General features: G+C 34.9%; 1 protein-coding gene across 3 annotated transcripts in view; it reads right to left on the bottom strand.

The window, feature by feature from the left end:
• The window catches only part of TBC1D5 (TBC1 domain family member 5), a 325,821-nt gene that overhangs the window by 300,542 nt on the left and 12,118 nt on the right, over positions 1-13,161 (bottom strand). The gene's annotated exons all lie outside the window — the stretch shown is intronic.

Raw genomic sequence — 13,161 nt, forward strand, 5'->3', positions numbered from 1 at the left:
GCAGACTACCGAAAGTTTTTAGAAGTCTTTGGTGGAACGAGTTCAAGCAGACTGAGGCCTGTTTCTTGTATTTAAGCTGACACACAATCTGTGCAAACTGGCACTAATTCAGATGTAAAGACAAACCACGAGAAGGACAAAATACTTGGCTGACATCTAATGTTATCCTTGATTTTGGAAGTTCATAGTCCTTGAAAGAATACAGTGAGATCATTTAATATCCACTAAGTACATTCACTATTTAATTAGAACACTGCACTCCAAAGCCAACAATGGTACCAAAAAGGTCAAAACCCAATCATCTCCTGAATCAATTTTCATTTTCCATTTATTTTAATGAATAATATTGACAGTTGCCATAGTTTTCTTCAAAGTGGTATTCCATAAATATAGCAGTTAAAGAAATGTGCCAGAAGTGTAATCATGTTATCAACTTTTATCCATTCTGTCAAAAAGTTTTATTTGCTTTCTTCCGTAACACACATTACAGGGAAGAGCGAGACACGGTTTTATAAACCATGTTACTGACATGGATTCTTTATCTCTGTATAGGACTGCAAAACTGAATGAATGCATCAAACCTGAGGTTATATATTGTATATATGCATAGGTTTTTCTACTTGATTCAAAGGAAATCAGTATGCAGTGTTGTTTCTGCTGGTAATATCTCAAATGGTTGATGCTGTTGCTGTATTTCAGTATTTAAAAGCATAAAGGATAATTTACTCTTAAAACTACCTGGGCACATTATATTTAACAAGTCTCAAATTCTCTTCAGGGATTATAATAAGGAAACACTTTGCTTAATCATAAATTTTATATTTATCTTGGCTAAACACCCTCCTTTGGATAGACTGCCATGTTTTGTCAAGAAAAATCAACACAGTGGAAATGAAGTACTTGTTCTGTTGTGTGGTCATTCAAAAGAGTATGTAGAAGTAATGTAAATGTGCAACAGCGCTGCTGATAATTTCACGCTCTCATACACTCATTTCAATTTGCTTTAAAAAGGACTATTCCTCCTGGCTAAATATAGTCATCATGAAAAAGCATACCTCCCCTTTGAGCTAATAACACTGCAAGCTCCAAAACCCAGGAGTACAAAAAACTTCTATATTTTAAGGAATCTGAAGCACTTGCTTCTCATAATACACGCTTCCTAAGCGGGACAAATGAGACTAGTTTTTTGTAAAGGTATTCTCCTTTACTGTCCAGGTTTCTGTTTGAGAATGACAATTCATTGCCACACCAAATCTACGAATCCCATCCACCCCCAAAACAAATCACATATATCCAAAATCCTTCCTTTATAAAGTAATGGATCCTTATAAAAGCAGTATATACCTTCACACATTAAAAGATTTTTGAGGATTACTGGGACATAAAATGGCTCAGGAATGATCCTAAGGTTCTGGAATCAGACCTTCTCTAGGAAGTACCACTTAGTCACAGAGCATCTTCATTCATTTGCAGCTTGGCAGCCTCTGGTAGCAAAGTGATTTTTCACCAATGAGTTACAGTAGAGCTAAAACTGTAACTACATTCACTGATGTCTTAAAAACACTTTTTTTTCTTCCTTTTAAAATTCACTTAGTTTTTAATTACTTTTATGTTTAATTTGGGCTTCTAATCTATGGTTACAGAACTGACCTCCTCACACAACTATTTCTGTCTGAGTTAGAGGGTCACAGTTCCCTGCTCGAAGAGACATGTTAATCATTTAAAGAAAGGACACAAAACAGCCGATGACCTGGGATACAGCCACCTTTCTCCCTCTTGCAATCAAATGCAAATTCCATCCTCCCTAAGAGGTAAAGAACAGAAACTGAATTTGATTCAGTTCCTCTCTTCTGCCAGCTGGTTCTCTTCCCCTCCAACTCTCAAACACAGTATAGGTGCCTTTACTCAACAGATCATGCAAAAGATTGGTCAACAGAAGACTAAAGCAAAGGCAGTGCCATTCAGGTGTACTTTACGGTGCAAGAACACCAGAAACCAAGTCATTGCGTGCATTGTATAGTCTGCCCAGGCTGAGAAGCTGAGTACTACAATATGGAAGCCACCTTGCTGATACTCAAGTTAATTTGGGTGATAATGCGAGGAACTGGATCACACATATCCAAGATCAAATTTCAAACATTTACAATGGGAAAACTGTAAATAAAGCTTACAGTAAAAACCACTGAGCAACAAGACCTTCTATTCTCCACATTTTGATACTGTCATCATCAGAAAGTTTCTTAGTTTGCAGGTACAAATCAGATCAAAATAAACCACATACTGCTGCTTCTTCCCTTTGGGAATTCATGAATATATGAACCACAGGAAATTTTAGAAAGAGATTACCATCTAATTTCAAAATTTAGGACAGGAATGTGCAGTGGGTTTTTTTTTCCCCTCATGTTCAGGAGTAAACATAGGGGAAAAGAGAAAGACTGGACAGACATGCTTCACACTATAGGTAATGTAAGGCACTGACCACTATATTTTGACTCCCATTTCAAGGATTCATTGAATTGTTATGAGTTACACAGAATATTTTGCATTATCAATGAAAAAAAGAAATCCAATGGATTATTATATTCAGGAACTTAAATAATACGTAAATCCTTTCCAGGCCAGAAGCCTCATTCCTCTGCCACACTTCCCTCACTTTATTTATAACAATTGATCAATCAAAAACTATCTGTTTGGTCCACTTCACATAGAAAGATACTTTTGTGACTCAATACAGTAAAGTTTTTAATATATCTCTGATTTTTTTTTTAATCATAGAAAGCAAAGAAGTGCTTGTTATACATATAGTGTAAGTCTAACTAAAAACTGTAAAAGTAACCCAGTCTTACAATCAGTTGTAGGATAATTTTGAGCATGTTCCTGGTAAGAACTTTGAGTATTCCTTTAATAACATTTTAACCAGCTTCTTCCAATTGCCTCTTAGTAAAATATTAAAACATATAGTAAAATGTTGAATCCCAAACAACTGAATCAACTGCTACCAAGAGAACACGTAGCTCATTTGACTGTTATGACCCATGTTTCCTAGTTGATTTTTAGATAAAAACAAGCAGATTAGTAGCAAAGGTTTATCTCAAATTCCCACATGTATAGAACGCCACATTAAATATATGCAAATCAACCTCTTTCTCCTCTAGTTTTTTTGAGCTGACAACTCATATGACCTGAAGCCATGGTTAACGATTACAATTATTTGACTTTCATATTTATACAATCAGTCATCAGATATGCATGTTAATTGATTTTAACAGATAGTTTTGTATTCTAATGATCAACAGTAAGCGTACACTTTACCAGCCTCTTGATTTGTAAGAAAATAAAACTTTCATCAATTTTCACAATTAACCCTTCATTGTATTGATTTGCAGTATTAATTGTGGACTTCCCTGTAATAGGTTAACCTGAAAGCACTCCAAACTATGGAGCAAAATTTGGTAGCAAAATTTGATTTTCCAATTAAAGACACTCTTCCATTGTGTTCAAAACCCACAATTACTACCATAGTTAAAGAATGCATTGTCCAATAATTAGAAACTATGAAACATAATTAATACTTAAATAAATGGACTAGGTAAAAAAAAATACAATTATTTCATATTAATTTTAGTACTTAAAAGTTCTTTTCACTTTTTCAAAGAACCTTAGTCATGCACATCTTGATTCTAATAAGCCCTCAAATGTCATATACATGACAGGATACAACTTATTTCTCAAGTAATATGCTTACAGCCAAACCATTCCTCTGTTGATGTCACAAAACATATTACTGAATCGGTTACCTTTTTTTTGTTTACATGGCTGAAAATTTACTCCTTGTAATCACATTTTCGTTTCAGATGCCCTATTTATTGAAGCATCAAATTCGAAATTACAAATTGCACAGATTTGCATGCAAAGGATTTACTCTTTTTAAGTTTATACAGTATGGAATGATCATCTTACACAACCAATGGAGATTGTTCTTTAAGGATATTAATATAAAAGAGAGTGAATATTGCATCTTACTCTCAAAAAGATCAGATCATGTCTTCTTCCACAGAATGGGCTCTCTCAATTTACGCCTTAATTATTGTTGGACTAAAGGCTTATACTCCAGTTTTGGTAGAGCAGGAGCTGCTGTAGCCCTTTCCCAGTATATTTTAATTCTGATATAGATATTTTAATTTCTGCAAAATAAAGAATCTTTCTACTTTCTATAAATAACTGAATGAGGTGCTGAGTCTATTCATCTTTTATCCAGGTGAGCATCCTACAATCCAAGTTTGGCTACCATTCTCTTTTTGGCTGTCGGCTGCAATTAATTTCAAGTAAAATGTATCCACTATGAGATTTTGAGATATCTTCTCCAGAACAAGAAGCAACACAGAGCCATTACAACACTCATCTCAGCTATATAATGCTGATTCAAGTGTCTATGATGTATCACGGAAAGAAGAAACTTAAAACCATGTTACCACAATCGGGAACAAGGACCTTAACCTCTGCAACACTGTTTAATGGACTTCTCTGATTTTTAAAAGGTCTTGATTTCATACTGAACATAACAAGAAAGATGTTGAATATATGATTCTGTTACTTTCTGAACATTTATTTTCCTTAAATAAGGTCTGGCATCATGACAAATACTAATAATGCAAATAAATTCTCTTCAATCTTTCCCTTATTGGGAAATCCCTTCTTGGTTTTCAACAGATCTTAATTTCATCCTGAACACAATGAGAAAGTCTAGGGATCTGCTGGAAGGGGGAATACATCCCACTCTAACTACTAACCCAGTTTTAACACCACAGATATCAATGCAGAAAGATCCTGGTTTTCTTTTGTACAATGGAGTGCTACGTGTTAACCTCCTTGAAGACTGACTATAAGGTTTACACCTTTGTAGCCAAGACAGACCTTAAGATAAATGGAAGGGTGAAGGAAAGATCTTAAAAGTTATATGTGAAACTCCAATATAAATGGGCAGTAAAAAAATAGTAAGAAATAAAAGCTAAGACAAACACACTGAGAAGAAACTCTACATACATACTTTCTGTGTAAAGATCTAATAAACTTAGAAAATACACGTAACTCCTTGTTTCTAAAAATGCTTGATATTCTCTACTTCTCTGTAAACTTGATAGTGTTAAAATTACAGACCTGGTCACGTCAACTATGGAGAAAAACAAGTAAAATTTAACAACTGCATACGTATGGGCCGACCGAGCCAAAGCACTCCTACTCTGACTCATAAATACAGCACATTAATTTTATTTAGAATTAATATCAACATGTTCACAAGATGTCTGAACTTAGATAAAAGTGGAAACAAAAAAATAAAATATTGTTTAAAACTCGCTATTTTAAAAGTATGTTAATCGCTCATGATAAAGATCAATGATTAGAAGTACCATATGACTAACAATGCTCAGTATATTTATTAAAAACTGAGAGGAAACAAAAAATAGAAAGCACCTGGTGACACCTTCTGATGACAACTTTTATGCAAAGAATTACACGTACAATAAATTCCGCAGTTAAAGGTTAAATTAAGGCTATGAGTAGAAAGAAGACCAATAAAATGCATTCTGGGAAATGAGAGTAGTGTAGCTAGAAAACATCCAGCTGTAAGGCAAACATTATGAGTGTAGCGGTAGCACATCACCATCCAGACCAGTACGACCAGTCTGGACCACTGAGACTCTTAAGAGGATCATGACAGTGGAAACTGGGGGAAAAAAAGTCCAGAAGCTCATTACAAGTGGCTTAGTATCCAACTGTCACTGCATAATCCTAGTCACAGAAATAAGGTTGAGGTCAGTGCAACCAAGAAAACTATTGACTACACCGGCCCTGTTGCACAGTAAGATGTCCTTTTGCAGTATTTTACACATAAGAAATAAACATGGAAATGGCTATTAGGTTTCATACAAGTAGCTAGGTAAGTTTAACGATTTGTGATCCAATTTGATTAGAAATCATCAAGGATAAGAGGTTTCCATTGCACTTGATGTAGAAAGTGTAGCCTTTATAATGTTTAGTTAACTTCTGTACTTCATCATATAACCTCAACAAAGAAAATGTATATTACCTGTCAGCTGTATCAGTTCCATACAGCCATATAAAACCCAGCAAAGGTGCAAGGCATGCAAGGAAAATACCAAAAAAAAGGAGAACAGAAGGAGAACAAAAGACATACTGCTCATTTTGATGACAAACTTATCTAATCCCACACATAGGTCATCTAAATGTGATAAAACCAACATTCATAGAACCTCAAAGTGTCAGTTTGTGAAATGGAAAATCTTACACCACCTCCAGGATGTTTTATTTCTATCAACATCACTAACATTTGCACTCCCTAAATCTCACTCCATTTCATAACGGTGACTAAATTTCATGGGACTTATTAAGGAACAGATTATTAGGAATGGCAATAGTTTGTCTGCATAAAATTGGCCCACTACTTTGATGCTCCCTGTCTATAGCAAAGTGGCACATGAATACTGCATAAGCAGCCAAATGTCTCTTCTGACTTGAAGACTCCTTCAGAGATCCAGTGTCATCAGGAGAACTACTGCTCGTGGCATTCAAATGACAAAACATGGAAACTTCACTGCTAAAAAAAAAAAACCAAAACAAAAGGCTGCACAGCTTCTCTTAGAACAAGTGGATATTTCACACAGAATCATCAAGTTAGTGAATGCAAATCACAGCAGAAAACTGCTGCAAATTTCAACCCTGTTAGTGGATAGATGAATTTAGGGAAGAGGATGCAAGCATCATCAATGTAGGACAAAATTGCTGGGTTTTATTTTAAATGTGCTTAAACTCAAAGTTTTAACTTAAATATTTAAGAATTATTTTAGTCTGTATGTTTTACATCTCTTGCCACCTGAAGCTGGCAATCCAAATGTCTAGGATAGCACATTTGAAACACTGAGTTATATTAACATGATACTAACTACAGCAGTTCAATTTCAAAAAATTTCTCTGGGTTTCTGCATATCATTGAACAAATGGCTCTGGAATTAGCTTACTTTTATTTGAGGCATTATATAAGATTATTTCTTAGTCTCCTCCTCTTTGATTTAGTACACCTCAAGATAATTTATTAATGTTTCAGATATCTCATTCATCATCCATTACTATTGGTGTCATAAATTAGAGGAACGGAACAAAGCACTGGACTATACACTTTTTCCCTATTCATCAATAAAATAGCCACCTCTGTTAGCAAGCACTGTACAAAAGAAGTTGGTTTATCCACTAGAGTGAAATCAGAAGCACTTCTTTAACTCAAAGCCTCAAACAGGTAATTAGATTTACAGAATAGTATGGTATTAGTGAAGTAAAAATCAGGGCTTCACCATTAAATATAAAAGGATAGAAATACCTCATCTGCAAAAGACAAAAGTACATCAGACACGGCTATGTCCTGTAAGTTACTCAAACAAGTCAGAAGGCTGCTGAATACCAGTCTTTTACGAAAAAAAAGAAAAAAAGGATTAATTGTTGAAAATGCTGTCATTTCACCAGCATACTATAAAACAGTAAAGAGGAAGAAAGATTCAACTAACAAACGTAAATGGCAGCATTTAAGTCTGTCATATTATTTCTCTGAAGACAAGTTACCTAAACTGGTGGTAAGTAAGAAAAACAAAGTTCCTTGCCATCACTTTTACTTTTTTTTTTTCTTTTTAAATTAAGATCACCTAAACACAAAGTACATTGGAAAACACAATTGTGAAGATTCCAGAAGATTTTCAAGATAATGATCATTAATGGGAACCCTATAGGTAACAAGTTACATAGCAGTATACTGTGCTATACCAAGTACCTGAAGGAAGACAGAATTAATGTTGTTATGAGAACATGAACATTATGCCTGCATTAAATTACATCTTTGAACTAAGTTTGAATTTCTAAAAATTAACTTTTTGTTATTTTAGACAAAGTCTCAGTTGACATATTTTGTACACATTGACTGTTTACATTCCATTAACTAAAAGTAAATCTCTCATTAAGGCAAATTAATATTTTACATGCTATAACAGTACCACACTCAACTCTTTTCTAACTGTTACATGAAGAAGTTTGAGCCAGGTTTAGTAATTAATTAATGGAATCAGATAGAGAATTTAACTTCTTATAATAAAAGAAGAAAAAGACTCAATATGTTATATTTAACTGGGTAAAATGCTTCAGATTAGCAACTGTGTATCTTACGTCTACATGGGGAAGAAGTAGTTGGTACTTTTTACCTTCTTTAGGCATTACAGATTAGATACTTTGGGCTCCAATGTGAGCTGAAAACAACTAAGTAAATTTTTCCAAATAAAACAAAAACTCTTTTATTGTGCCACCTCTAAATCAGGACCCTCATTATTTTCTATATAGAACCTTCACTATCTGTAGTAATTGATTACTAACAAAACATACTTGTACCAATGCTTTTTAAAGCTAATTCAACTAAACACATATATACAGATGTATTCTTCCCTTTATTACATTTAGAATTATTAATGTAACTGTTTAATGAACTACATATGACACTTTCCTATTACACTTACTAGCAGAATGGAAAATGAAATACGTGAGCTGCAGCTTTTGTTAGTCTGCAGTTTGATCGGTGTTTGGCGATGATCATGATACCTGTTATTCAATTTATAAAGGCAGTTTGCAATCAAAAAGAACCTTGTCATTAGATGACTAAAAATAGGTAGTACCCTCCTTGTACTAATGTGCATGTGGTCTGAGGATTGACACAAAGCAGAGAAACCAATCCCTCCACTGCTTGAGAGTAGCCATTTCCCTCTCACTCTTCTCTCTGCTTCACTTCGTATTAAAATGTGCATTGTCAGGGGAACACTAAGATTTACTCTTTTCTCCGTCGATTACGACATTCACCCATCATGTAGGTCCCCTGAATTCCATTTGTAGACTCAGTGAATTTCTAATGTCTACAACTGGAAACTTTATTAGACAGGAGACTATAAGCATGTCATATCCAAAATTTCCAGCAGCTGTCTATGGGGTAACAGGTACAAGATAATTCTCTGGTGCAAAAAGGATTTTATTGAACCTGGTCTCCTATGACTGATGGAAGTGCTCTAGCAACTGAGGTAGCAGCCAAAAAAGATAAAGTATTGGCAATGGCACCACCATTCTGTCATGCAAGAATTTTGTTGACTCAATGTTTTTCAAACCATCTGAAATTTTTTCCCTTTATGGTCTTTTTGTTCACTGAGTGGAAAACTTATGTCTGCATGGAATTGTTCACAGAACCTCAAATCAAGGAACATGCACTGCTGATTTACATAAAACCAACTCCAATATATTAATCTTGGGATGCACGGAACAAGGTTTCTCTTTTCCTCATCCTAAAGAGATTATTTTCTTACCTAAAACTTTACCAAAAAAAAACCAAAACAAAAAAAAAAAAAAACAACAAGTTAAGGGCATCTAGAATTACCCAATCTTCATTATTTTCCAAGTAAATAAGCAGGTAACCTGTTCTCTATTCCCAATACATAATTTTACCTGTTAACGACAGATTTTGACATTAATTAATGACTGTGTGGAAGTACTGAAAAATCATGGAAATAATCCTTTAGCTTATCCCATATGGAATTTGGAATGCAAGAGGCAAATTTCCTCAAATAATTATGTCAACATAACTTTCCTTTAACTTTTGTTACCTAATTATCACAACTTCCAGACCTGCTGAAAACACCACCAGTGAACAATAAATTGCAGTTCAATAGACACCAACCACTGAGAAGTAAACAAAGATAACATTTGTTTGGTTAGAACACAGTATAAAAAAAAAAAAGAAAATTAATCTCAGATTCAATACTTAAAAAAAAAAACAACAACAAAAAACCCAAGCTTATGTGTATTAAAGGTTCTGCAAGACACAACACCCCGTCTTCTTTTTAAGATCAGAGATCCAAAAGGTTTCAGATGTTTATATACCTGCTAGATAGGAGCAGTACCCATAGATTTTTATTCTTATGGTAATTTTAAGGGGCACCACTGTTATGTTCTCTAATCACAGAAATGACATGAAATTCAAACCTTTGCTTCTCAGCAACATCCCATCCTCTAAACCATGCTGAGTACCTATTCTCAGACAGACCCATATTTTTAAGCCCCACGTATTAGAACATTCATTCATGTAGTTGATTGGAAGCACAGGTGGACCTGCAATTAACCAACACATTTACTAGTGGGGAAAAAAAAAAAAAACGCCAAGTAGAATATTTGAAATCCAGTAACTGCCAAGTAGTGGTTAAACACAGGAGGAGAACTGAGATGATATTCTGATGCAAGCAGACAGGTAGCGGTGGAGGGCAGAAGCTGATACCATCAGAACCACAGATAAACCCCTCCATATGGGGCTGTGATACTAATTTCCTTGACACAATTATTACCACTAGCGAAGAAGTTTACTACAGCTACATGATTTAACACTGTTAAACCAATACTGTTAAATTCAGAATCCACTAGAAACATACTACGAATTGTCTCAAAGAAACAGGGCTTGTTTACTCCTCATTACAGTGTCAGTGAGTCAAAGAGTTGATCTTAAAACAACAAAAGCCTGACAGTAGAAAATGCTGCCAGCTATGTCAGACTCCTGGAAGAGAAAGTCAAGGCTCAAATGATAGCGTTGATCTTTGACTGAAACTGTGAAAGAAGTCAGTTTCTTCAAAGCCAAACATAACACCACAGTCAACAAGATGGAATCCTTTTGTTTTTTTCCACACAATGAATTTTTATATGTCATAAGCTCTGGATACTTTTAATCACACTAAAAAAGGCACTAGCAAGGCAAATGTATATGACCCAGGCCCATAAACAACCATGGGACTGGTTTTCCTGCCTAATCACATTTTTCCTTCTTTCACCTAAATTCCAGCACCAAGACTTCTTATTACTAGGTACTTTAAGGTTTTAACCAGCTTTTAACCAATGGTTTCTTTCTTTCACTATGTAAATTTGAACGACTGTTCAGATTTGTTCACTGACTAAACTTCAAAGTATCCGTATTTTATTAGTCACCTGGAAATTGGATTGCTACCCACAAGAGTTCAAGATTAAACACTTTACTGACACAGATCAGAATCTAAAATTCATCCTGTTTAAAGGCTAACAGCCTTAAGATACATTATTTCATGCTCTTAATTCTAATAAAGGTAATTAAAAACACCATATTTTCCGTTCAGAAGTTATCCTTAATTATCCTTCCTGAACTCCTGATTCTCAGCATCACCTCACACCCTACATAATTCTGCCCATCCTTACTCCACAAACAATTCTAATTAAAGAAAACAGCCTACATTCATTAAATCCCTTGCAATGTATCTTCCAGTGTAATTTTACAGGCTATTTACAAGATTTCTGCTGCTATCCATTAAAAATCAGATTCATCAATATTTACTTTTTAATTTTAGATTTTTTAAATAAAATTTTAACCCATACCATGCAAATTAATGTTAACATACTGCAGATGCCATAATCATTACAGAAGAGTAACAGCAGAAATACCCAGTTAATGACTAGAAACAGAGCCAGCAACAACGGACAGACAGTCATTTAACTGAGTAGTGCACACCCTCTTCTTCCCACCTCTGACCTCCAGTAAATTTCTCTTGATATTAACTATACTGGTCAGTTCAAATTTGTTTAGCTGCAGGTCTTTCCATCACTGAAGTCAACAGGGAAGTTACACAGGACTTAGAAGTACAAACCAATTTTTTCTTCCTAGAACAGATCTTAAGCATACAGAAGCCCAGAACTTCAACGTTTGACTTCATGAACTAAATGCTTACTCAGCAGGCATCCAGAAACTAATGCATTATTTCACTTAGCCATGCCAGCACTTTATTATCCATTTTACATAAGAATTCATAACGATAACAAGTGTATTGTTTGACATACAGCAAAAACATATGGGCAACCAACAGACATTTCCTCTGACCCCTGCCAGATCAATTAATTTCTGTAACAGAGATAAATGCCTCCAGAACAGCAAAGCAAGACAACAGAAATCCTCTCAAATGCTAGAAAAAGTTGAAGAACATATGCTCTGAGGAAGTGAATTAGGTTTAAAAAATAAACAGCATTGAAGTAATTCTCTATACTACTGTTAAAGCTGTTTTCTGTAACATAAAGCATCACGCGCAATACTTCAGTAAACCAATTTAATGAAGTCATATGCTTGTCACAAAGAGATGGCATATGCTACCTATCCAGGCTTACCATTACAAATATCCATTTCATTTCAACCTTAAAAACTTATACACAATGCAAGTAGTACTTACTAAAAAAAAAAACAAAACTTAACTAATGAAATCAGTTAAAGTCCAAAATCTAAATATGAAGCTAGGTCAACCACAAATAGCAGGAATAATGCCCATGTAATTTATACACCCTGTACTTCCCAATCTTCTGTACTTTTAGTAACGCAAAATACATCAATTTAGAAGACGTATTCTGAAGTTCTTTAATGTTTTTTTTTATTATGAGGGAGTATCTTCAGGATCAGAAGAGGTGCACTATGAATACAAATTTCACGTGATCTGAAATATCAATACACATCTGCTGCATCTCTGTCTTTTAGTCACAGGACATGATAATGTGAAGATTACATCATTCAAGAATTACTGAGATAGTTGTGTGTTTAATTATTAGTCTGAGTCACCATTCAAAGTCCTAGTTACTCATTCACCCTCCTTTACTCCACACGCTGGACTAGAAAGTCCTAGAACAAAAATTCTCAGTTCATTGACTGTATACCTGATCAAGTCAGTGAGCTGTAGAACTAACAAGGGGCAGCTGTTCCAGACTTGATGTCAGATCTTTTCTGTTTGAGAGGCCTAAAAGAAATTCTCCTCAAGAGACCAGGTCAGCTGAGGACACAGGGAGTTTGGGGTTTCATTTGAGGTTTTTTCCTTTCATCATTGTATTAATAAAATAACTCGTCTTTCAAGAACTCCTGTAACTTATACATGCCCATGGGTGCAGCAATGTCTGGCAAGGTCTGGTGCAGTCAGATGATCCATGACCAACTGTCACAGGTGACAGAGGTTACAGCAGGGTGTTGAACTTTGAACTCTGGCTCCAAGTCCACTTCAGAAACACTGAAGAGGCTGGATG

The sequence above is a fragment of the Chlamydotis macqueenii genome, chromosome 2 (genome assembly GCF_036417535.1).
Source record: "Chlamydotis macqueenii isolate bChlMac1 chromosome 2, bChlMac1.mat, whole genome shotgun sequence".
Lineage (NCBI taxonomy): Eukaryota > Metazoa > Chordata > Aves > Otidiformes > Otididae > Chlamydotis > Chlamydotis macqueenii.